Here is a 22,537-nt window from a genome sequence, read left to right as displayed (position 1 = left end):
GGGAGACGAGAATCACTAGGTCCATGTGAGGCCCCGATGTGGAACTGAGAAACCAGGTCCCATGATGCCCATATGAGGACCTGAGTAACCAGGTCAAGGTGAGGTCCCTGTGGGAACCAGTCACCTCGTCCCGGGGAGGCCCAGGTGGGACCACAGTCACCAGGTCCAAGTGAGGCCCAGGTATATAAGAGAGTATCCAGGTCCCAATGATGCCCAGGTAAGGACCAGAGTCAACAGGTCCAGGAGAGGCCCAAATATGGATCAGAGTCATTGTGTTCCAAGTGCGGCCAGATGGAGACCACAGGAACCAGGTCCAGGAGAGCCCCATATGGGGACCAGAGCCACCGGATCCAGGTGAGGTCCAGGTGGGACCACTGTCACAAGGTCCAGGTGAGGCGCAGGTGGCAACAGGATTCACCAAGTCCAGGTGAGGCCCAGGTGTCGACCAGTCACCACATCCAGGTGCGGACCAGTAAGGACCAGATTCACCAGGCCCAAGTGAAGCCCAAAGTGTGACCAGAATAGCCAGGTAAGGGTGAGGCCCAGAGGGGGAACCAGAGTAACCAGTTTAGTTTGAGGCCGAGAATGGGACCAGAGGTCCCTGGTCAAAGTGAGGCCCAGGTGTGGAATAGAGTATCCAGGTCCCAGTGATGCCTGGGTGAGGAGCAGAGTCACTAGGGCCATGCAGGCCCAGATGGGGAACAGAATCACTAGGTCCTGTTGAGGCATAGAATAAGACCACAGTCAGCAGTATCAGGTGAGCCCCTTGTGGGAACCAGAGCCACTCTATCCAGCTGAGTCCCAGGTCCATGTGAGGCCCACGTGAGGACCAGTTTCATCAGGTCGAATTGAGGCATAGCTGGGGACAAGAGTCACCAGGTCTGGGTGCGGCCTAGGTGGGGAAAGATTCAGCAGTTCTGAGTTAGGTCAAAGTGGGGACGAGAGACACCAGGTACAGGTGAGGCAAACTGAGGACGAGAGTCACCAGATCCAGGTGAGGTCCATGTTGGAATGAGAGTCACCAGGTCCAGGAGACGTCCAGGTGGGAACCAGAGTCACCAGGTCCAGATGAGGAGTAGGTAGTGAGCATATTCACTAGGTTCCGGTGAGGCCCAGTTGAGGACCAGTGTCACGAGGTCTAGTTAACTCCTAGAGGGGTACCAGATTCACCTGGTCTAGGTGACATCACGATGGGGACCAGAGTCACCATGTCAGGCTGAGGCCCAGGGGGGATCCAGATTCATCATGTCCAGGTGAGGCTTAGGTGTGGAACAGAGTATCCAGGTCATAATGGTCCACAGGTGAGGACCAGAGTCACCAGATCTGGATGAGGCCCAGTTAGTTTCAGAGTCACCAGTTCCAGGTGAGGTCAAGAAGGAGTCCACATCAATCAGGTCCACGGGGGGCACAAAGTCACCAGGAGAAGGTGAGGCCCAGATGGGGACCAGATTCACCAGGTCCAGGTGAGGCCCAGGTGGTGACCAGAGTCCCCGGGTCTGGGAGAGGACCAGGTAAGCACCACATTCACCAGGTCCAAGGGGCACACGTGAGGACCTGAGTCACCATGTATGGGTGACTCCCAGGTGAAACACCACTCACCAGGTCCAGGTTAGGCCAACCTGCAGGCCTGAGTCACCAGATCCAGGTGAGGTCCATGTTGGAAAGAGAGTCACAAGGTCCAGGAGAGTTCCAGGTGGGAACCAGAGTCGGCAGATCCAGGTGAAGTCCAGGTGGGGACCAGAGTCACCAGATCCAGGTGAAGCCCAGCTGGGGACCAGAGACACCAGATCCAGGTGAAAGCCAGGTGGGGACCAGAGTCACTAGGTACAGATGAGGCCAGTTGAGGACCAGAGTTACCAGGTACACGAGAGGCCCCGGTGGGGATCAGAGGCAACAGGTACATGTGAGGCCGGCTTGGGGACCATGGTCAACAGGTCTTCTTGAGGCTCAGGTGTGGAACACAGTAACCGGGTCTAGGTGAGTAACCGGTGGTGACAAATGTTACCACGTCCAGGTGAGGCCCAGGTGGGGACCAGGATCACCAGGTCAAGGGGAGGCCCTTGAAAGTACCAGAGTCCACAGTACGACGTCAGTCGCAGGTGGGAAGCAGGGTCAGCAGGTCCAAGTCAGTCCAAAGTGGGGTTCACAGTCACTAGGGCACGGTGAGACCCAGAGGGGGACCAGAGTCACCTGGTCCAGGTGAGGTCCAGTTGTGGAACACAGTCACCGGGTCCCAATTTTGCCCAGTTGAGGACCATGGTCAACAGGGCCGGGTGACGCCCAGATGGGGACCGGAGTCCCCAAATCCAGGTGAAGCCCAGGTGGAGACCACAGTCACCAGATCCAGGGTAGTCTCAGATGCAGACCAGAATCACCAGGTCCAGGTGAGGTGCAGGTGGCAACCACACTCACCAGGTCCCGGTGAGGCCCTTGTGGGGACCAGAGTCACGAGGTACATGAGAAGCTAGAAACACTGCAGCCACCAGATCCACATGATATCCATGTGGGAACGACAATCACCAGTTACAGGTAAGGACCAGGTGGGTATCCAACTCACCATGTCCAGGTCAGACCCAGGTGGGAACCAGTGTCACCATGTCCAAGTGTGGACCAGGTGAAGACGAAAGTTAATAGGTTCGGCCGGGTCGCTCTTAGTGAACAGTGTAACCATATCCTGATGCTACTCAGGTGGATACAAGATACAAGGTCCTGGTGAGTCCCAGTTGGGACCAGAGACATGAGGACCAGGTGAGGTACCGATGGAAACCACAGTCACCAGGTCAGGTGAGGCCATGCTTAGGATCAGAGTCACCACTTACAGGTGAGGTCCAGGGGGAGCCAGAGTCACATGGCACAGAAGAGGCCAAAGTCAGGACCACAGTTACCACGATCAGGTCTGTCCCACTGGGAATAGAGTAACAACGTACCGATGATGCCCAGGTAGAACCACAGTTACCAGGTCCAGTTGCAGCCAACCTAAAGGCCATGCAATGGAACCATGTCCCGATGATGCCCAGGTAGGGAAGAGAGTCACCAGGTCCAAATGAGGCCCAGATGGTGCATATTCAATCGGTCCAGGTGAGGCCCAGTTGAGGACCAGAGTCACCAGACTTGGTTGAGGCCTAGAGAGGTACCAGAATCACCTGGTCCAGGTGACATCCAGATGGATCCAGAGTCACCAGGTCAGGGTGAGGCCCAGAGATGTTCCAGAGTCATCATGTCCAGGTGAGGCTCAGGTGTGGAACAGAGTCACCAAGTACCAAAGTTGCCCAGGTGAGGACCAGAGTCAACAGGTCCAAGTGAGGCCCACGTGGGGACCTGTGTCACCAGGCATGTGCGAGGCCCAGGTGGCATTCCCACTCACCAGGTCCAGGTGAGGCCAACCTGCAGGCCATGAAGAGGAACCATGTCCCGATGATGCCCAGGTAGGGACCAGAGTTACCAGATCCAGGTGAGGCCAACCTGCAAGCCATGCAGTGGAACCATGTCCCGATGATGCCCCGGTAGGCACCAGAGGAACCAGGTCCAAATGAGGCCCTGATGGAGCATATTCACTACGTCCGGATGAGGCCCATTTGAGGACCAGAGTCACCAGAACTGGTGAGGCCTAGAGGGGTACCAGAATCACCTGGTCCAGGTGACACCCAAATGAGGACCTGAGTCACCAGGTCCAGGTGAGGTCCCTGTGGGAACCAGTCACCTCGTCCTGGTGAGGCCCAGGTGGGACCACAGTCACCAGGTCCAGGTGAGGCCCAGGTATATAAGAGAGTATCCAGGACCCAATGATGCCCAGGTAAGGACCAGAGTCAACAGGTCCAGGAGAGGCCCAAATATGGATCAGAGTCATTGTGTTCCAGGTGAGGCCAGATGGAGACCACAGGAACCAGGTCCAGGAGAGCTCCATATGGGAACCAGAGCCACCAGATCCAGGTGAGGTCCAGGTGGGCCACAGTCACAAAGTCCAGGTGAGGCGCAGATGGCAACAGGATTCACCAAATCCAGGTGAGGCCCAGGTGGCGCCCAGTCACCAGATCCACGTGCGGACCAGCTTAGGACCAGATTAACCAGGCCCAAGTGAAGCCCAAGGGGTGACCACAGTCACCAGGTAAGGGTGAGGTCTAAAGGGGGAACCAGAGTAACCAGTTTAGTTTGAGGCCCAGAATGGGACCAGAGGTCCCTGGTCAAAGTGAGGCCCAGGTGTGGCATAGAGTATCCAGGTCCCAATGATGCCTGGGTGAGGACCAGAGTCACTAGGGCCATGCAGGCCCAGATGGGGAACAGAATCACTAGGTCATGGTGAGGCATAGAATAAGACCAGAGTCACCAGTATCAGGTGAGCGCCTTTTGGGAACCAGAGCCACTCTATCCAGCTGAGTCCCAGGTCCATGTGAGGCCCACGTGAGGAGCAGATTCATCAGGTCGAATTGAGGCATAGCTGGGGCCAAGAGTCACCAGGTCTGGGTGCGGCCTGGTTGGGGCAAGATTCAGCAGTTCTGAGTTAGGTCAACGTGGGGACGAGAGACAGCAGGTCCAGGTGAGGCCAAACTGAGGACCAGAGTCACCAGATCCAGGTGAGGTCCATGTTGGAAAGAGAGTCACCAGGGCCAGGAGAGGTCCAGGTGGGGACCAGAGTCACCAGATCCAGGTGAAGTCCAGGTTGGGACCAGAGTCCACCGATCCAGGTGAAGCCCAGGTGGGGACCAGAGTCACTAGGTCCAGATGAGGCCCAGGTGAGGATCAGAGTTACCAGATACACGTGAGGCCCCGGCGGGGATCAGAGCCAACAGGTCCATGTGAGGCCGGCTTGGGGACCATGGGCAACAGGTCTACTTGAGGCCCAGGTGTGGAACACAGTAAGCAGGTCCAGGTGAGTCCCCGGTGGTGACAAGAGTCACGACGTCCAGTTGAGGCCCAGTTGGGGACCAGGATCACTAGGTACAGGGGAGGCCCTTGAAAGAACCAGAGTCAACAGTTCGAGGTCAGGCGCAGGTGGCAACCAGGGTCAGCAGGATCAAGTCAGTCCAAAGCGGAGTTCACAGTCACTAGGGCACAGTGAAACACAGATGGGTACCAGAGTCACCTGGTCCAGGTGAGGTCCAGTTGTGGAACCCAGTCACCGGATCCCAATTTTGCCCAGTTGAGGACCATGGTCAACAGGGCCAGGTGAGGCCCAGTTGGGGACCGGAGTCCCAAAATCCAGGTGAAGCACAGGTGGGGACCACAGTCACCAGATCCAGGGTAGTCTCAGGTGCAGACCAGAATCACCAGGTCCTGGTGAGGTGCAGGTGGCAACCACACTCACCATGTCCCGGTGAGGCCCTGGTGCGGACAAGAGTCACGAGGTACATGAGAAGCTAGAAACACTGCAGCTACCAGGTCCATATGATGTCCATGTGGGAACGAGAATCACCAGTTACTGGTGAGGACCAGGTGGGGATCTCACTCACCATGTCCAGGTGAGACCCAGGTGGGAACCAGTGTCACCATGTCCAGGTGTGGCCCAGGTGAATGCCAGAGTAAATAGGTCCAGCTGGGTCACTGTTATTGAACAGTGTAACCATATCCTGATGCTACTCAGGTGGGTACCAGATACAAGGTCATGGTGAGGCCCAGGTGGGACCAGAGACATGAGTTCCAGGTGAGGTCCCGATGGGAACCACAGTCACCAGGTCAGGTGAGGCCATGCTTAGGATCAGAGTCACCACTTACAGGTGAGGCCCAGGTGGACCCAGAGTCACCTGGTACAGAAGAGGCCAAAGTCGGGACCAGAGTTACCACGATCAGGTCAGTCCCACTGAGGAATAGAGTAACCACGTCCCTATGATGCCCAGGTAGACTCCGAATCACCAGGTCCAGATGAGTCACAGGTGGGGACCAGAGTTACCAGGTACACGTGAGGCCCCGGTGGGGATCAGAGGCAACAGGTCCATGTGAGGCTGCCTTGGGGACCATGGTTAACAGGTCTACTTAAGGCCCAGGTGTGGAACACTGTAAGCAGGTCCAGGTGAGTCCCCAGTGGTGACAAGTGTCACCACGTCCAGGTGAGGCCCAGGTGGAGACCAGGATCACCAGATCTGGTTGAGGCCTAGAGGGGTACCAGAATCACCTGGTCCAGATGACATCCAGATGGGGACCAGAGTCACCAGGTCAGGGTGAGGCCCAGAGAGGTTCCAGAGTCATCATGTCCAGGTGAGGCTCAGGTGTGGAACAGAGTCACCAGGTACCAATGATGTCCACGTGTGGACCAGAGTCACCAGGTCTGGGTGACGCGCAGATAGGATCATAGTCACCAGTTCCAGGTGAGGCCAAGAAAGAGTCCACAGCAATCAGGTCAAGGTGGGGAACAAAGTCCCCAGGACTGGGTGAGGACCAGATGGGGACCAGATTCACCAGGTCCAGGTGAGGCCGAGGTGGTTACCAGAGTCCCCGGGTCTGGGAGAGGACCAAGTACGGACCAGATTCACTAAGTCCAAGAGGCCCACGTGGGGACCTGAGTCACCAGGTATGGATGAGGCCCAGGTGGCAACCCCACTCACAAGGTCCAGGTGAGGCCAACCTGCAGGCCAGAGTCACCAGATCCAGGTGAGGCCGTAGTGGGGACCGGAGTCACCAGGTAAATGTGAGTCTACAAGAACACCACAGTCACCAGGTCCAGGTGTGGGTCATTTGGGATCGAGAGTCACCAGGTCCAGGTGAGGCCAAACTGAGGACCAGAGTCACCAGATCGAAGTGAGTTCCAGGTGGGGACCAGAGTCACCAGATCCAGGTGAAGTCCAGGTGGGGACCAGAGTCTCTAGGTGCAGATGAGGCCCAGGTGAGGACCAGACTTACCAGGTACACGTGAGGCCCCGGTGGGAATCAGAGGCAACAGGTCCATGTTAGGCGGGCTAGGGGACTATGGTCAAGAGTTGTACTTGAGGCCCAGGTGTGGAACACAGTAAGCAGATCCAGGTGAGTCCCGGTGGAGACAAGAGTCACCACGTCCAGGTGAGGCCCAGGTGGGCACCAGGATCACCAGGTACAGGGGAGGCCCTTGAAAGAACCAGAGTCAACAGTTCGAGGTCAGGCGCAGGTGGCAACCAGGGTCAGCAGGTCGAAGCCAGGCCAAAGTGGGGTTCACAGTCACTAGGTCACGGTGAGACCCAGAGGGGGACCAGAGTCATCTGTTCCAGGTGAGGTACAGTTGTGGAACACAGTCACAGGCTCCCAATTTTGCCCACTTGAGGACCATGGTCAACAGGGCCAATTGAGGCCCAGATGGGGACCGGATTCCTCAAATCCAGGTGAATCCCAGGTGGGGACCACAGTCACCAGATCCAGGGTAGTCTCAGGTGCAGACCAGAATCACCAGGTCCAGGTGAGGTGCAGGTGGCAACCACACTCACCAGGTCCCGTTGAGGCCCTGGAGGGGACCAGAGTCCGAGGTACATGAGAAGCTAGAAACACTGCAGCCAGCAGGTCCACATGAGGTCCATGTGGGAACGCGAATCAGCAGTTACAGTTGAGGACCAGGTGGGGATCCGACTCACCATGTCCAGGTGAGACCCATGTGGGAACCAGTATCACCATGTCCACGTGTGGCCCAGGTGAAGGCTAGAGTTAATACGTCCAGCTGGGTCACTGTTATTGAACAGTGTAACCATATCCTGATGCTACCGAGGTGGGTACCGAGACACCAGGTCCTGGTGAGGCCCAGCTGGGACCAGAGACATGAGTTCCAGGTGAGGTCCCGATGGGAACCACAGTCACCATGTCAGGTGAGGCCATTCTTAGGATCAGAGTGGACCTAGTGGTCCAGGAACCAGTTACAGGTGAGGCCCAGGTGGAGCCAGAGTCACCTGGTACAGAAAATGCCAAAGTCATACCAATGTTACAAGGATCAGGTCAGTCCCAGAGGGGAATAGAGTAACCATGTCCCGATGATGCCCACGTAGAACGAGAGTCATCATGTCCAGATGAGGCGCAGTTGGGGAGCATATTCACAAGGTCCCGGTGAGGCCCAGTTGAGGACTAGAGTCACCAGGTTTGGTTGAGGCCTAGAGGGGTACCAGATTTACCTGGTCTAGGTGACATCAAGATGGGGATCAGAGTCACCATGTCAGGGTGAGGCCCAGAGGGGATCCAGAGTCATCGTGTCCAGGTGAGGCTCAGGTGTGGAACAGAGTATCCAGGTCTTAATGGGCCACATGTGAGGACCAGAGTCACCAGATCTGGGAGAGGCCCAGTTAGGATCAGAGTTACCACATCCAGGTGAGGCCAAGGTTTCCACAGCAATCAGGTCCAGGTGGGGAACAAAGTCACCAGGATTAGGTGATGCCCAGGTGGTGACCAGATTTACCAGTTCCGGGTGAGGACTAGGTAAGTATCACATTCACCAGGTCCAAGTGAGGACCACGTGGGGACCTGTGTCACCAGGCATGGGTAAGACCCAGGTGGGAACCCCACTCACCAGGTCAAGATGAGGCCAACCTGCAGGCCATGCAGAGGAACCATGTCCCGATGATGCCCAGGTAGGGACCAGAGTTACCAGGTCCAGGTGAGGCCACATGCAGGCCATGCAGGGGAACCATTTCCCGATGATGCCCAGGTAGGGAAGACAGTCACCAGGTCCAAATGAGGCTCAGATGGAGCATATTCACTAGGTACAGGTGAGGCCCAGTTGAGGACCAGAGTCACCAGATCTGGTTGAGGACTAGAGGGGTACCAGAATCACCTGGTCCAGGTGACATCCCAATGGGGACCAGAGTCACCAGGTCAGGGTGAGGCCCAGAGAGGTTCCAGAGTCATCATGTGCAGGTGAGGCTCAGGTGTGGAACAGAGTCACCAGGTACCAATGATGACCAGGTGAGGACCAGAGTCACCAGGTCTGGGTGACACGCAGATAGGATCAGAGTCACCAGTTCCAGGTGAGGCCAAGAAAGAGTCCACAGCAATCAGGTCCAGGTGGGGAACAATGTCACCAGGACTGGGTGAGGCCCAGATGGGGACCAGATTCACCAGGTCCAGGTGAGGACCAGGTGGTCACCAGAGTCCCCGGTTCTGGGAGAGGACCAGGGAAGGACCAGATTCACCAGGTCCAAGAGGCCCACGTGGGGACCTGAGTCACCAGGTATGGGTGAGGTCCTGGTGGCAACCCCACTCACCAGGTCCAGTGAGGCCAACCTGCAGGCCAGAGTCACCAGTTCCAGGTGAGGCCCAAGTGGGGACCGGAGTCACCAGGTAAATGTGAGTCTACAAGAACACCACAGTCACCAGGTTCAGATGTTGTTTATGTGGGAACGAGAGTCACCAGGTCCAGGTAAGACCCAGGTGGAGACAAGTCACCAGGTCCAGATTGAGGCCTAGGTGGGGGGACCAGGGTCATCAGGACCAGTTGAGGCCAAAGTGTGGAGCAAAGTTATAATGTCCAGGTGAGGCCCAGGTGGGGAACAGAGTAACCATGTCCCATTGATGCCAGGTGGGAAAAGAGTCACAAGGTCCAGAAGAGGCCTAAGTGAGGAGTAGAATCACCAGGTCCTTTCGAGGACCAGTTGAGGACCAGTGTCCCCAGCTCCGGGTGAAACCCATAGGGGGACCAGCGTCACCCGGTTCTGGTGATATCCAAGTGGGGACCAGAGTCAGCACGTCAGGGAAAGATCCAGAGTCGGACGAGAATCACTAGGTCCAGGTGAGGCCCCGATGTGGAACTGAGATACCAGGACCCATGATGACCATATGAGGACCTGTGTTACCACGTCCAGGTGAGGTCCCTGTGGGAACTAGTCACCTCGTCCTGGTGAGGCCCAGGTGGGATCACAGTCACCAGGTCCAGGTGAGGCCCAGGTATATAAGAGAGTATCCAGGACCCAATGATGCTCAGGTAAGGACCAGAGTCAACAGGTCCAGGAGAGGCCCAAATATGGATCAGAGTCATTGTGTGCCAGTTGAGGCCAGATGGAGACCACAGGAACCAGGTCCAGGAGAGCCCCATATGGGAACCAGAGCCACCAGATCCAGGTGAGGTCCAGGTGGGACCACAGTCACAAAGTCCAGGTGAGGCGCAGATGGCAACAGGATTCACCAAATCCAGGTGAGGCCCAGGTGGCGCCCAGTCACCAGATCCACGTGCGGACCAGCTTAGGACCAGATTCACCAGGCCCAAGTGAAGCCCAAGGGGTGACCACTGTCACCAGGTAAGGGTGAGGTCTAAAGGGGTAACCAGAGTAACCAGTTTAGTTTGAGGCCCAGAATGGGACCAGAGGTCCCTGGTCAAAGTGAGGCCCAGGTGTGGCATAGAGTATCCAGGTCCCAATGATGCCTGGGTGAGGACCAGAGTCACTAGGTCAATGCAGGCCCAGATGGGGAACAGAATCACTAGGTCCTGGTGAGGCATAGAATAAGACCAGAGTCACCAGTATCAGGTGAGCGCCTTTTGGGAACCAGAGCCACTCTATCAAGCTGAGTCCCAGGTCCATGTGAGGCCCACGTGAGGAGCAGATTCATCAGGTCGAATTGAGGCATAGCTGGGGCCAAGAGTCACCAGGTCTGGGTGCGGCCTAGGTGGGGCAAGATTCAGCAGTTCTGAGTTAGGTCAAAGTGGGGACGAGAGACACCAGGTCCAGGTGAGGCCAAACTGAGGACCAGAGTCACCAGATCGAGGTGAGTTCCAGGTGGGGACCAGAGTCACCAGATCCAGGTGAAGTCCAGGTGGGGACCAGAGTCTCTAGGTGCAGATGAGGCCCAGGTGAGGACCAGAGTTACCAGGTACACGTGAGGCCCCGGTGGGAATCAGAGGCAACAGGTCCATGTTAGGCGGGCTAGGGGACTATGGTCAAGAGTTGTACTTGAGGCCCAGGTGTGGAACACAGTAAGCAGGTCCAGGTGAGTCCCGGTGGAGACAAGAGTCACCACGTCCAGGTGAGGCCCAGGTGGGCACCAGGATCACCAGGTACAGGGGAGGCCCTTGAAAGAACCAGAGTCAACAGTTCGAGGTCAGGCGCAGGTGGCAACCAGGGTCAGCAGGTCGAAGCCAGGCCAAAGTGGGGTTCACAGTCACTAGGGCACGGTGAGACCCAGAGGTGGACCAGAGTCATCTGTTCCAGGTGAGGTCCAGTTGTGGAACAGTCACAGGGTCCCAATTTTGCCCAGTTGAGGACCATGGTCAACAGGGCCAATTGAGGCCCAGATGGGGACCGGAGTCCCCAAATCCAGGTGAAGCCCAGGTGGGGACCACAGTCACCAGATCCAGGGTAGTCTCAGGTGCAGACCAGAATCACCAGGTCCAGGTGAGGTGCAGGTGGCAACCACACTCACCAGGTCCCGTTGAGGCGCTGGTGGGGACCAGAGTCTGAGGTACATGAGAAGCTAGAAACACTGCAGCCAGCAGGTCCACATGATGTCCTTGTGGGAACGAGAATCACCAGTTACAGGTGAGGACCAGGTGGGGATCCGACTCACCATGTCCAGGTGAGACCCAGGTGGGAACCAGTATCACCATGTCCACGTGTGGCCCAGGTGAAGGCTAGAGTTAATACGTCCAGCTGGGTCACTGTTATTGAACAGTGTAACCATATCCTGATGCTACCGAGGTGGGTACCGAGACACCAGGTCCTGGTGAGGCCCAGCTGGGACCAGAGACATGAGTTCCAGGTGAGGTCCCGATGGGAACCACAGTCACCAGGTCAGGTGAGGCCATTCTTAGGATCAGAGTCACCAGTTACAGGTGAGGCCCAGGTGGAGCCAGAGTCACCTGGTACAGAAAATGCCAAAGTCATACCAATGTTACAAGGATCAGGTCAGTCCCAGAGGGTAATACAGTAACCATGTCCCGATGATGCCCACGTAGAACGAGAGTCATCATGTCCAGATGAGGCGCAGTTGGGGAGCATATTCACAAGGTCCCGGTGAGGCCCAGTTGAGGACTAGAGTCACCAGGTTTGGTTGAGGCCTAGAGGGGTACCAGATTCACCTGGTCTAGGTGACATCCAGATGGGGACCAGAGTCAACATGTCAGGGTGAGGCCCAGAGGGGATCCAGAGTCATCATGTCCAGGTGAGGCTCAGGTGTGGAACAGAGTATCCAGGTCTTAATGGTCCACATGTGAGGACCAGAGTCACCAGATCTGGGAGAGGCCCAGTTAGGATCAGAGTTACCACATCCAGGTGAGGCCAAGAAGGTTTCCACAGCAATCAGGTCCAGGTGGGGAACAAAGTCACCAGGATTAGGTGATGCCCAGGTGGTGACCAGATTTACCAGTTCCGGGTGAGGACTAGGTAAGTACCACATTCACCAGGTCCAAGTGAGGACCACGTGGGGACCTGTGTCACCAGGCATGGGTAAGACCCAGGTGGGAACCCTACTCACCAGGTCAAGATGAGGCCAACCTGCAGGCCATGCAGAGGAACCATGTCCCGATGATGCCCAGGTAGGGACCAGAGTTACCAGGTCCAGGTGAGGCCAACATGCAGGCCATGCAGGGGAACCATTTCCCGATGATGCCCAGGTAGGGAAGACAGTCACCAGGTCCAAATGAGGCCCAGATGGAGCATATTCACTAGGTACAGGTGAGGCCCAGTTGAGGAACAGAGTCACCAGATCTGGTTGAGGACTAGAGGGATACCAGAATCACCTGGTCCAGGTGACATCCCGATGGGGACCAGAGTCACCAGGTCAGGGTGAGGCCCAGAGAGGTTCCAGAGTCATCATGTGCAGGTGAGGCTCAGGTGTGGAACAGAGTCACCAGGTACCAATGATGACCAGGTGAGGACCAGAGTCACCAGGTCTGGGTGACGCGCAGATAGGATCAGAGTCACCAGTTCCAGGTGAGGCCAAGAAAGAGTCCACAGCAATCAGGTCCAGGTGGGGAACAAAGTCACCAGGACTGGGTGAGGCCCAGATGGGGACCAGATTCACCAGGTCCAGGTGAGGACCAGGTGGTCACCAGAGTCCCCGGTTCTGGGAGAGGACCAGGGAAGGACCAGATTCACCAGGTCCAAGAGGCCCACGTGGGGACCTGAGTCACCAGGTATGGGTGAGGTCCTGGTGGCAACCCCACTCACCAGGTCCAGTGAGGCCAACCTGCAGGCCAGAGTCACCAGTTCCAGGTGAGGCCCAAGTGGGGACCGGAGTCACCAGGTAAATGTGAGTCTACAAGAACACCACAGTCACCAGGTCCAGATGTGGTTCATGTGGGAAAGAGAGTCACCAGGTCCAGGTAAGACCCAGGTGGAGACAAGTCACCAGGTCCAGATTGAGGCCTAGGTGGGGGGACCAAGGTCATCAGGACCAGTTGAGGCCAAAGTGTGGAGCAAAGTTATAATGTCCAGGTGAGGCCCAGGTGGGGAACAGAGTAACCATGTCCCATTGATGCCAGGTGGGAAAAGAGTCACAAGGTCCAGAAGAGGCCTAAGTGAGGAGTAGAATCACCAGGTCCTTTCGAGGACCAGTTGAGGACCAGTGTCCCCAGCTCCGGGTGAAACCCATAGGGAGACCAGCGTCACCCGGTTCTGGTGATATCCAGGTGGTTACCAGGGTCAGCACGTCAGGGTGAGGCCCAGAGTCGGACGAGAATCACTAGGTCCAGGTGAGGCCCCGATGTGGAACTGAGAAACCAGGTCCCATGATGCCCATATGAGGACCTGAGTCACCAGGTCCAGGTGAAGTCCAGGTGGGGACCAGAGTCACCGGATCCAGGTGAATCCCAGGTGGGACCAGAGTCACTAGGTCCATATGAGGCCCAGGTGAGGACCAGAGTTACCAGGTACACGTGAGGCGACGGTAGGTATCAGAGGCAACGGGTCCATGTGAGGCCGGCTTGGGGACCATGGTCAATAGTTCTACTTGAGGTCCAGTGTGGAACACTGTAACCAGGTCCAAGTGAGTCCCCAGTGGTGACAAGGGTCACCAGGTCCAGGTGAGGCCCAGGTGGGAACCAGTTTCACCAGGTACAAGGGAGGCCCTTGAAAGAACCAGAGTCAAAAGTTCGAAGTCATGCGCAGGTGGCAACCAGAGTCAGCAGGTCCAAGTCAGGCCAAAGTGGGGTTCACAGTCACTAGAGCACGGTGAGACTCAGAGGGGAACCAGAGTCACCTCGTCCAGGTGATGTCCAGGTGTGGAACACAGTCACCGGGTCCCAATTTTGCCCAGTTGAGGACCATGGTCAACAGGGCCAGGTGAGGCCCAGATGGGAATCGGAGTGCCCAAATCCAGGTGAAGCCCAGGTTGGGACCATAGTCACCAGATCCAGGGTAGTCTCAGGTGCAGACCAGAATCACCAGGTCCAGGTGAGGTGCAGGTGGCAACCACACTCACTAGGTCCCGGTGAGGCCCTGGTGGGGACCAGAGTCACGAGGTACATGAGAAGCTAGAAACTCTGCAGCCACCAGGTCCACATGATGTCCATGTGGGAACGAGAATCACCAGTTACAGGTGAGGACCCTGTGGGGATCCGACTCACCATGTGTAGGTGAGACCCAGGTGGGAACCAGTGTCACCATGTCCTGGTGTGGCGAGGTGAAGACCAGAGTTTATAGGTCCGGCTGGGTCACTGTTAGTGAACAGTGTAACCATATCCTGATGCTACCCAGGTGGGTACGAGAGACACCAAGTCCCGGTGAGGCCCAGGTGAGACCAGAGACATGAGGACCAGGTGAGGTCCCGATGGGCACCACGGACAGCAGGTCAGGTGAGTCCATGCTTTGGATCAGATTCAACAGTTACAGGTGAGGCCCAGGTGGAGCCAGAGTCACCTGGTACAGAAGAGCCAAAACTCAGGACCAGAGTTACCAGGATCAGGTCAGTCCCAGTGGGGAATAGAGTAAACAAGTCCAGATGATGCCCAGGTAGAACCAGAGTCACCAGGTCCAGATGAGGCGCAGGTGGGGAGCATATTCACTAGGTCCCGGTGAGGCCCAGTCGAGGACCAGTATCACCAGGTCTAGTTGAGGCCTAGAAGGGTACCAGATTCACCTGGTCTAGGTGACATCCAGATGGGGACCAGAGTCACCATGTCAGGGTGAGGCCCAGAGGGGATCCAGAGTCATCATGTCCATGTGAGGCTTAGGTGTGGAACAGAGTATCCAGGTCATAATGGTCCACAGGTGAGGAACAGAGTCTCCAGATCTGGGTGAGGCCCACTTATGATCAGAATCAACATTTCCCGGTGAGGCCAAGAAGGAGTCCACAACAATCAGGTCCGGGTGGGGAACAAAGTCACCAGGACTGGGTTGGGCCCAGATGGGGAGCAGATTCACCAGGCCCAGGTGATTCCCAGGAGGTGACAGAGTCACCAAATCCAGATGAAGCCCAGGTGGGGACCAGAGTGACTAGGTCCAGATGAGGCCCAGGTGAGGACCAGATTACCAGGTACACGTGAGGCCCCGGTGGGGATCAGAGACAACAGGTCCATGTGAGCCCGGCTTGGGGACCATGGTCAACAGGTCTACTTGAGGCCCAGGTGTGGAACACAGTTAGCAGGTCCAGTTGAGTCCCCGGTGGTGAGAAGAGTCACCACGTCCAGGTGAGGCCCCGGTGGGGACCAGGATCACCAGGTAAGGGGAGGCCCTTGAAAGAACCAGAGTCAACAGTTCGAGGTCAGCCGCAGGTGGCAACAAGTGTCAGCAGGTCCAAGTCAGGTCAAAGGGGGGTTCACAGTCACTAGGGCACGGTGAGTCCCAGAGGGGGACCAGTCACGTGGTGCAGGTGAGGTCCAGTTGTGGAACACAGTCACCGGGTCCCAATTTTGCCCAGTTGAGGACCATGGTCAACAGGGCCAGGTGAGGCCCAGATGGGGATCGGAGTCCCCAAATCGAGGTGAAGCCCAGGTGGGGACCACATTCACCAGATCCAGGGTAGTCTCAGGTCCGACCAGAATCACCAGTTCCATGTGTGGTGCAGGTGGCAACCAAACTCACCAGGTGCCGTTGAGGCCCTGGTGGGGTCCAGAGTCAGGAGGTACATGAAAAGCTAGAAACACATGGGATCCCTGGGTGGCGCAGCGGTTTTGCGCCTGCCTTTCACCCAGGGCGCGATCCTGGATACCCGGTATCGAATCCCACGTCGGGCTCCCTGTGCCTGGAGCCTGCGTCTGCCTCTGCCTGTGTCTCTGCCTCTCTCTCTCTCTGTGACTATAATAAATAATAAAAATTAAAAAAAAAGAAGCTAGAAACCCTGCATCCAACAGGTCCACATGATCTCCATGTGGGAACGAGAATCACCAGTTACAGGTGAGGACCAGGTGGGAATCCGACTCACCATATCCAGGTGAGACCCAGGTGGGAACCAGTGTCACCATGTCCAGGTGTGGCCCAGGTGAAGACCAGAGTTAATAGGTCCGGCTGGGTCACAGTTAGTGAACAGAGTTACCATATCCTGATGCTACCCAGGTGGGTACCAGAGACACCAGGTCCTGGTGACCCCGAGATGGGACCAGAGACCTGAGGTCCAGTTGAGGTCCCGATGGGAACCACAGTCACCATGTCACGTGAGGCCATGCTTAGAATCAGAGTCACCAGTTACAGGTGAGGCCCAGGTGGAGCCAGAGTCACCTGGTATAGAAGAGGCCAAAGTCAGGACCAGAGTTACAAGGATCAGGGCAGTCCTATGGGGGAATAGAGTAACCATGTCCCAATGATTCCCAGGTAGAAACAGAGTCGCCAGGTCCAGATGAGGCGCAGGTGGGGAGCATAATGACTAGGTCCCGGTGAGGCCCAGTTGAGGACCAGAGTCACCAGGTCAAGTTGAGGCCTAAAGGGGTACCAGAATCCCCTGGTCTAGGTGGCATCCAAATTGGGAACAGACTCACCATGTCAGGGTGAGGACCAGAGGGGATCCAGAGTTCATGTCCAGGTGAGGCTCACGTGTGGAACAGAGTATCCAGGTCATAATGGTCCACAGGTGAGGACCAGAGTCACCAGATCTGGGTGAGGCCCAGTTAGGATCAGAGTCAGCAGTTCCAGGTGAGGCCAAGTAGGAGTCCACGACAATCAGGTCCACGTGGCGAGCAAAGAAACCAAGCCTGGGTGAGGCCCAGATGGGGACCAGATTCACTAGACCCAGGTGATTCCCAGGTGGTGACCAGAGTTAGCAGTTCCGGGTGAGGACCAGGTAAGGACCAGATTCACCGGGTCCAAGTGAGGCCCAAGTGGGGCCTTTGTCACCAGGTATGAGTGAGGCCTAGGTGTGGAATAGAGTATCCAGGTCCCAATGATGCCTGAGTGAGGACCAGAGTCACTAAGGCCATGCAGGCCCAGATGGGGAACAGAATCACTAGGTCCTGGTGAGGCACAGAATAAGAGCACAGTCAGCAGTATCAGGTGAGTCCCTTGTGGGAACCAGAGCCACTCTTTCCAGCTGAGTCCCAGGTACTTGTGAGGTCCACGTGAGGACCAGATTCATCAGGTCGAATTGAGGAATAGCTAGGGACAAGAGACACCAGGTCTGGGTGCGTAATAGGTGGGCAAGATTCAGCAGTTCTGAGTTAGGTCAAAGTGGGCAAGAGAGACACCAAGTCCAGGAGAGGTCCAGATGGGGACCAGAGTCACCAGATTCAGGTGAAGTCCAGATGGGGACCAGAGTCTTCAGATCCAGGTGACGCCCAGGTGAGGACCAGAGTCTCTAGGTGCAGATGAGGCCCAGGTGAGGACCAGAGTTACAAGGTACACGTGAGGCCCCTGTGGGATTCAGAAGCAACAGGTCCAAATGAGGCCCAGATGGAGCATATTCACTAGGTCCAGGTGAGGCCCAGTTGAGAACCAGAGTCACCAGATGTGGTTGAGGCCTAGAGGGGTACCAGAATCACCTGGTGCAGGTGACATCCAGATGGGTCCAGAGACACCAGGTCAGGGTGAGGCCCAGAGATGTTCCAGAGTCATCATGTCCATTTGAGGCTCAGGTGTGGAACAGAGTCACCAGGTACCAATGATGCCCAGGTGAGGACCAGAGTCACCAGATCTGGGTGACGTGCAGATACGATCAGAGCCACCAGTTCCAGGTGAGGCCAAGAAGGAGACCACAACAATCAGGTCCAGGTGGCGAACAAAGCCAGCAGGACTGGGTGAGGCCCAGATGGGGATCAGATTCACCAGGTCCAGGTGAGGCCCAGGTGGTGACCAGAGTCCCCGGGTCTGGGAGAGGACCAGATAAGGACCAGATTCAACAGGTCCAAGAGGCCCACGTGGGTACAGAGTCACCAGGTATGGGTGAGGTCCTGGTGGCAACCCCACTCACCAGGTCAGGTGAGGCCAGCCTGCAGGCCAGAGTCACCAGATCCAGGTGAGGCCCTAGTGGAGACCGGAGTCACCAGGTAAATGTGAGTCTCCAAGAACACCACAGTCACCAGGTCCAGGTGTGGTTCATGTGGGAACGAGAGTCACCAGGTCCAGGTGAGACCCAGGTGGGGACCACAGTCCCCAGGTCCAGATTGAGGCCTAGGTGGGGGGACCAGATTCATCAGGACCATTTGAGGCGAAAGTGTGGAGCAAAGTTATCATGTCCAGGTGAGGCTCAGGTGGGGAACAGAGTAACCATGTCGCATTGATGCCAGGTGGGAAAAGAGTCACAAGGTCCAGACGAGGCCTAAGTGAGGAGTAGATTTACCAGGTCCTGTTGAGGCCCAGTTGAGGACCAGTGTCCCCAGCTCCGGGAGAGTCCCAGAGGGGGACCAGAGTCACCCGGTTCTGGTGATATCCAGGGGTGACCAGAGTCACCACGTCAGCGTGAGGCCCAGAGGGGGACGAGAATCACTAGGTCCAGGTGAGTCCCCGATGTGGAACTGAGAAACCAGGTCCCATGATGCCCATATGAGGACCTGAGTCACAAGGTCCAGGTGAGGTCCATGTGGGAACCCGTCACCTCGTCCAGGTGAGGCCCAGGTGGGACCAAAGTCACCAGGTCCAGGTGAGGCCCAGGTATATAAGAGAGTATCCAGGTCCCAGTGATGCCCAGGTAAGGACCAGCGTCATCAGGTCCCATAGAGGCCCAAATATGTATCAGAGTCATTGGGGTCATTGAGGTGAGGCCAGATGGAGACAACATGGACCAGGTTCAGGAGAACCCCATATGGGAACCAGAGCAACCAGATTCAGGTGAGGTCCAGGTGGGACCACAGTCACAAGGTCCAGGTGAGGCGTAGGTGGCAACAGGATTCACCAAGTCCAGGTGAGACCCAGGTGGCGACCAGTCACCAGATCCAGGTGAGGACCAGCTAAGGACCAGAATCACCAGGCCCAATTGAAGCCCAAGGGGTGACCAGAGTCACCAGGTAAGGGTGAGGCCCAGAGGGGGAACCAGAGTAACCACTTTAGTTTGAGTCCCAGAATGGGACCAGAGGTCCCTGGTCAAAGTGAGGCCCAGGTGTGGAATAGAGTATCCAGGTCCCAATGATGCCTGGGTGAGGACCAGAGTCACTAGGGCCATGCAGGCCCAGATGGGGAACAGAATCACTAGGTCCTGGTGAGGCATAGAATAAGACCACAGTCAGCAGTATCAGGTGAGCCCCTTGAGGGAACCAGAGCCACTCTATCCAGCTGAGTCCCAGGCCCTTGTGAGGCCCACGTGAGGACCAGATTCATCAGATAGACTTGAGGCATAGCTGGGGACAAGAGTCACCAGGTCTGGGTGCGGCCTAGGTGGGGCAAGATTCAGCAATTCTGAGTTAGGTCAAAGTGGGGATGAGAGAAACCAGGTCCATGAGAGGCCAAAATGAGGACCAGAGTCACCAGATCCAGGTGAGGTCCATGTTCGAAAGAGAGACACCAGGTCCAGGAGAGGTCCAGGTGGGGACCTGATTCACCATATCCAGGTGAAGTCCAGGTGGGGGCCAGAGTCACTAGGTCCAGATAAGGCCCAGGTGAGGACCAGAGTTACCAGGTACACGTGATTCCCCGGCGGGGATCAGAGGCAACAGGTCCATGTGAGGCCGGCTTGGGGACCATGGTCAAGAGGTCCACTTGAGGCCCAGGTGTGGAACACAATAAGCAGGTCCAGGTGAGTCCCCGGTTGTTAACGGTCACCACATCCAGGTGCGGCCCAGGTGGGGACAAGGATCACCAGGTCCAGGGGAAGACCTTGAAAGACCCAGAGTCAACAGTTGGAGGTCAGGCGCAGGTGGCAACCAGTGTCCGCAGGTCCAAGTCAGGCCAAAGTGGGGTTCACAGTCACTAGGGCACGGTGAGACCCAGAGGGGGACGAGAGTCACCTTGTCCACGTGAGGTCCAGTTGTGGAACACAGTCACCGAGTCCCAATTTTGCCCAGGTGAGGACCATGGTCAACAGGGCCAGGTGAGGCCCAGATGGGTACCGGGATCCCCAATTCCAGGTGAAGCCCAGGTGGGGACCACAGTCACCAGATCCAGGCTAGCCTCAGGTGCAGACTAGAATCACCAGGTCCAGGAGAAATGCAGGTGGCAACCACACTCACCAGGTCCCGGTGAGGCCGGGGACCAGAATCACGAGGTACATGAGAAGCTATAAACACTGCAGCCACCAATTCCACATTATGTCCATGTGGGAACGAGAATCACCAGTTATACATGAGGACCAGGTGGGGATCCGACTTACAATGTCCAGGTGAGGCCCAGGTGAGAACCAGTGTCACCATGTCCAGGTGTGGCAAAGGTGAAGACCAGAGATAATAGGTCCAGCTGGGTCACTGTTAGTGAACAGTGTAACCAAATCCTGATGCTACCCAGGTGGGTACCAGAGACACCACGTCCTGGTGAGGCCCAGGTTGGACCAGAGACATGAGGTCCAGGTGAAGTCCAAATGGGAACCACAGAGATCAGGTCTGGTGAGGCCATGCTTAAGATCAGAGTCACAAGTTACAAGTGAGGCCCCGTTGGAGCCAGAGTCACCTGGTACAGAAGAGGCCAAAGTCAGGACCAGAGTTACCAGGATCAGGTCAGTCCCAGTGGGGAATACAGTAAAAATGTCCCGATGATGCCCAGTTAGAAAGAGAGTCACAAGGGCCAGATGTGGCACAGGTGGGGAGCATGCTCACTAGGTCCCGGTAATGCCCAGTTGAGGACCAGAGCCACCAGGTCTAGTTGAGGCCTAGAGGGGTACCAGATTCACCTGGTCTAGGTGACATCCAGATGGGGACCAGAGTCACCATGTCAGGGTGAGGCCCAGAGGGGATACAGAGTCATCATGTCCCGGTGAGGCTCAGGTGTGGAAGAGAGTATCCAGGTCATACTGGTCCACAGGTGAGGACCAGAGTCACCAGATCTGGGTGAAGCCCAGTTGGGATCAGAGTCACCAGTTACAGGTGAGGCCAAGAAGGAGTCCACAGCAATCAGGTCCAGGTGGGGAACAAAGTCATCAGGACTGGGTGAAGCCCAGATCGTGACCAGATCCACCAGGTCCAAATGATTCCCAAGTGATGTCCAGACCTACCAGTTACGGGTGAGGACCAGGTAAGGACCACATTCAGCAGGTCCAAGTGAGGCCCTCGTGGGGACCTGTGTCACCAGTATTGGGTGAGGCCCAGGTGGCAATCCAACTCACAGTTCCAGGTGCAGCCAACCTGCAGGCCATGCAGTGGAAACATGTCCCAACGATGCCCAGGTAGGGACCAGAGTCACCAAGTCCAAATGAGGCCCAGATGGAGCATATTCACTAGGGCAAGGTGAGACCCAGTTGAGGACCAGAGTCACCAGATCTGCTTGAGGCCTAGAGGGGTACCAGAATCACCTGGTCCAGGTGACATCCAGATGGGGACCAGAGTCACCAGGTCAGGGTGAGGCCCAGAGAGGTTTCAGAGTCATCATGTCCAGGTGAGGCTCAGGCGTGGAACGGAGTTACCAGACACCAATGATGCCCAGGAGAGGACCAGAGTCACCAGGTCTGGGTGACGCGCAGATAGGATCAGAGTCACCAGTTCCAGGTGAGGCCAAGAAAGAGTCCACAGCAATCAGGTCCAGGTGCGGAACAAAGTCACCAGGACCGGGTGAGGCCCTGATGGGGACCAGATTCACCAGGTCCAGGTGAGGCCGAGGTGGTGACCAGAGTCCCCGGGTCTGGGAGAGGACCAGGTAAGGACCAGATTCACCAGGTCCAAGAGGCCCACGTGGAGACCTGAGTCACCAGGTATGGGTGAGACACAGGTGGCAAACACACTCACTAAGTCCAGGTGAGGCCAACCTGCAGGCCAGAGTCACCAGATCCAGGTGAGGCCCTAGTGGGGACCGGAGTCACCAGGTAAATGTGAGTCTACAAGAACACCACAGGCACCAGGTCTAGGTGTGGTTCATGTGGGAACGAGAGTCACCAGGTCCAGGTGTGCCCCAGGTGGGGACCAGTCTCCAGGTCCAGAAGAAGGCCTAGGTGGTGGGACCAGAGTCATCAGGACCAGCTGAGGCCAAAGTGTGGAGCAAAGTTATCATGTCCAGGTGAGGCCCAGGTGAGGAACAGAGTAACCATGTCCCATTGATGCCAGGTGGGAAAAGCGTCACAAGGTATAGACAAGGCCTAAGTGAGGAGGAGATTCACCAGGTCCTATTGAGGCCCAGTTGTGGACCGGTGTCCCCAGCTCAGGGTGTGTCCCAGAGGGGAACCAGAGTCA

Source organism: Canis lupus, chromosome 37, assembly GCF_048164855.1.
Source record: "Canis lupus baileyi chromosome 37, mCanLup2.hap1, whole genome shotgun sequence".
NCBI lineage: Eukaryota > Metazoa > Chordata > Mammalia > Carnivora > Canidae > Canis > Canis lupus.
The sequence above is the reverse complement of the archived record's forward strand: the minus strand, read 5'-3'. Positions refer to the sequence as shown.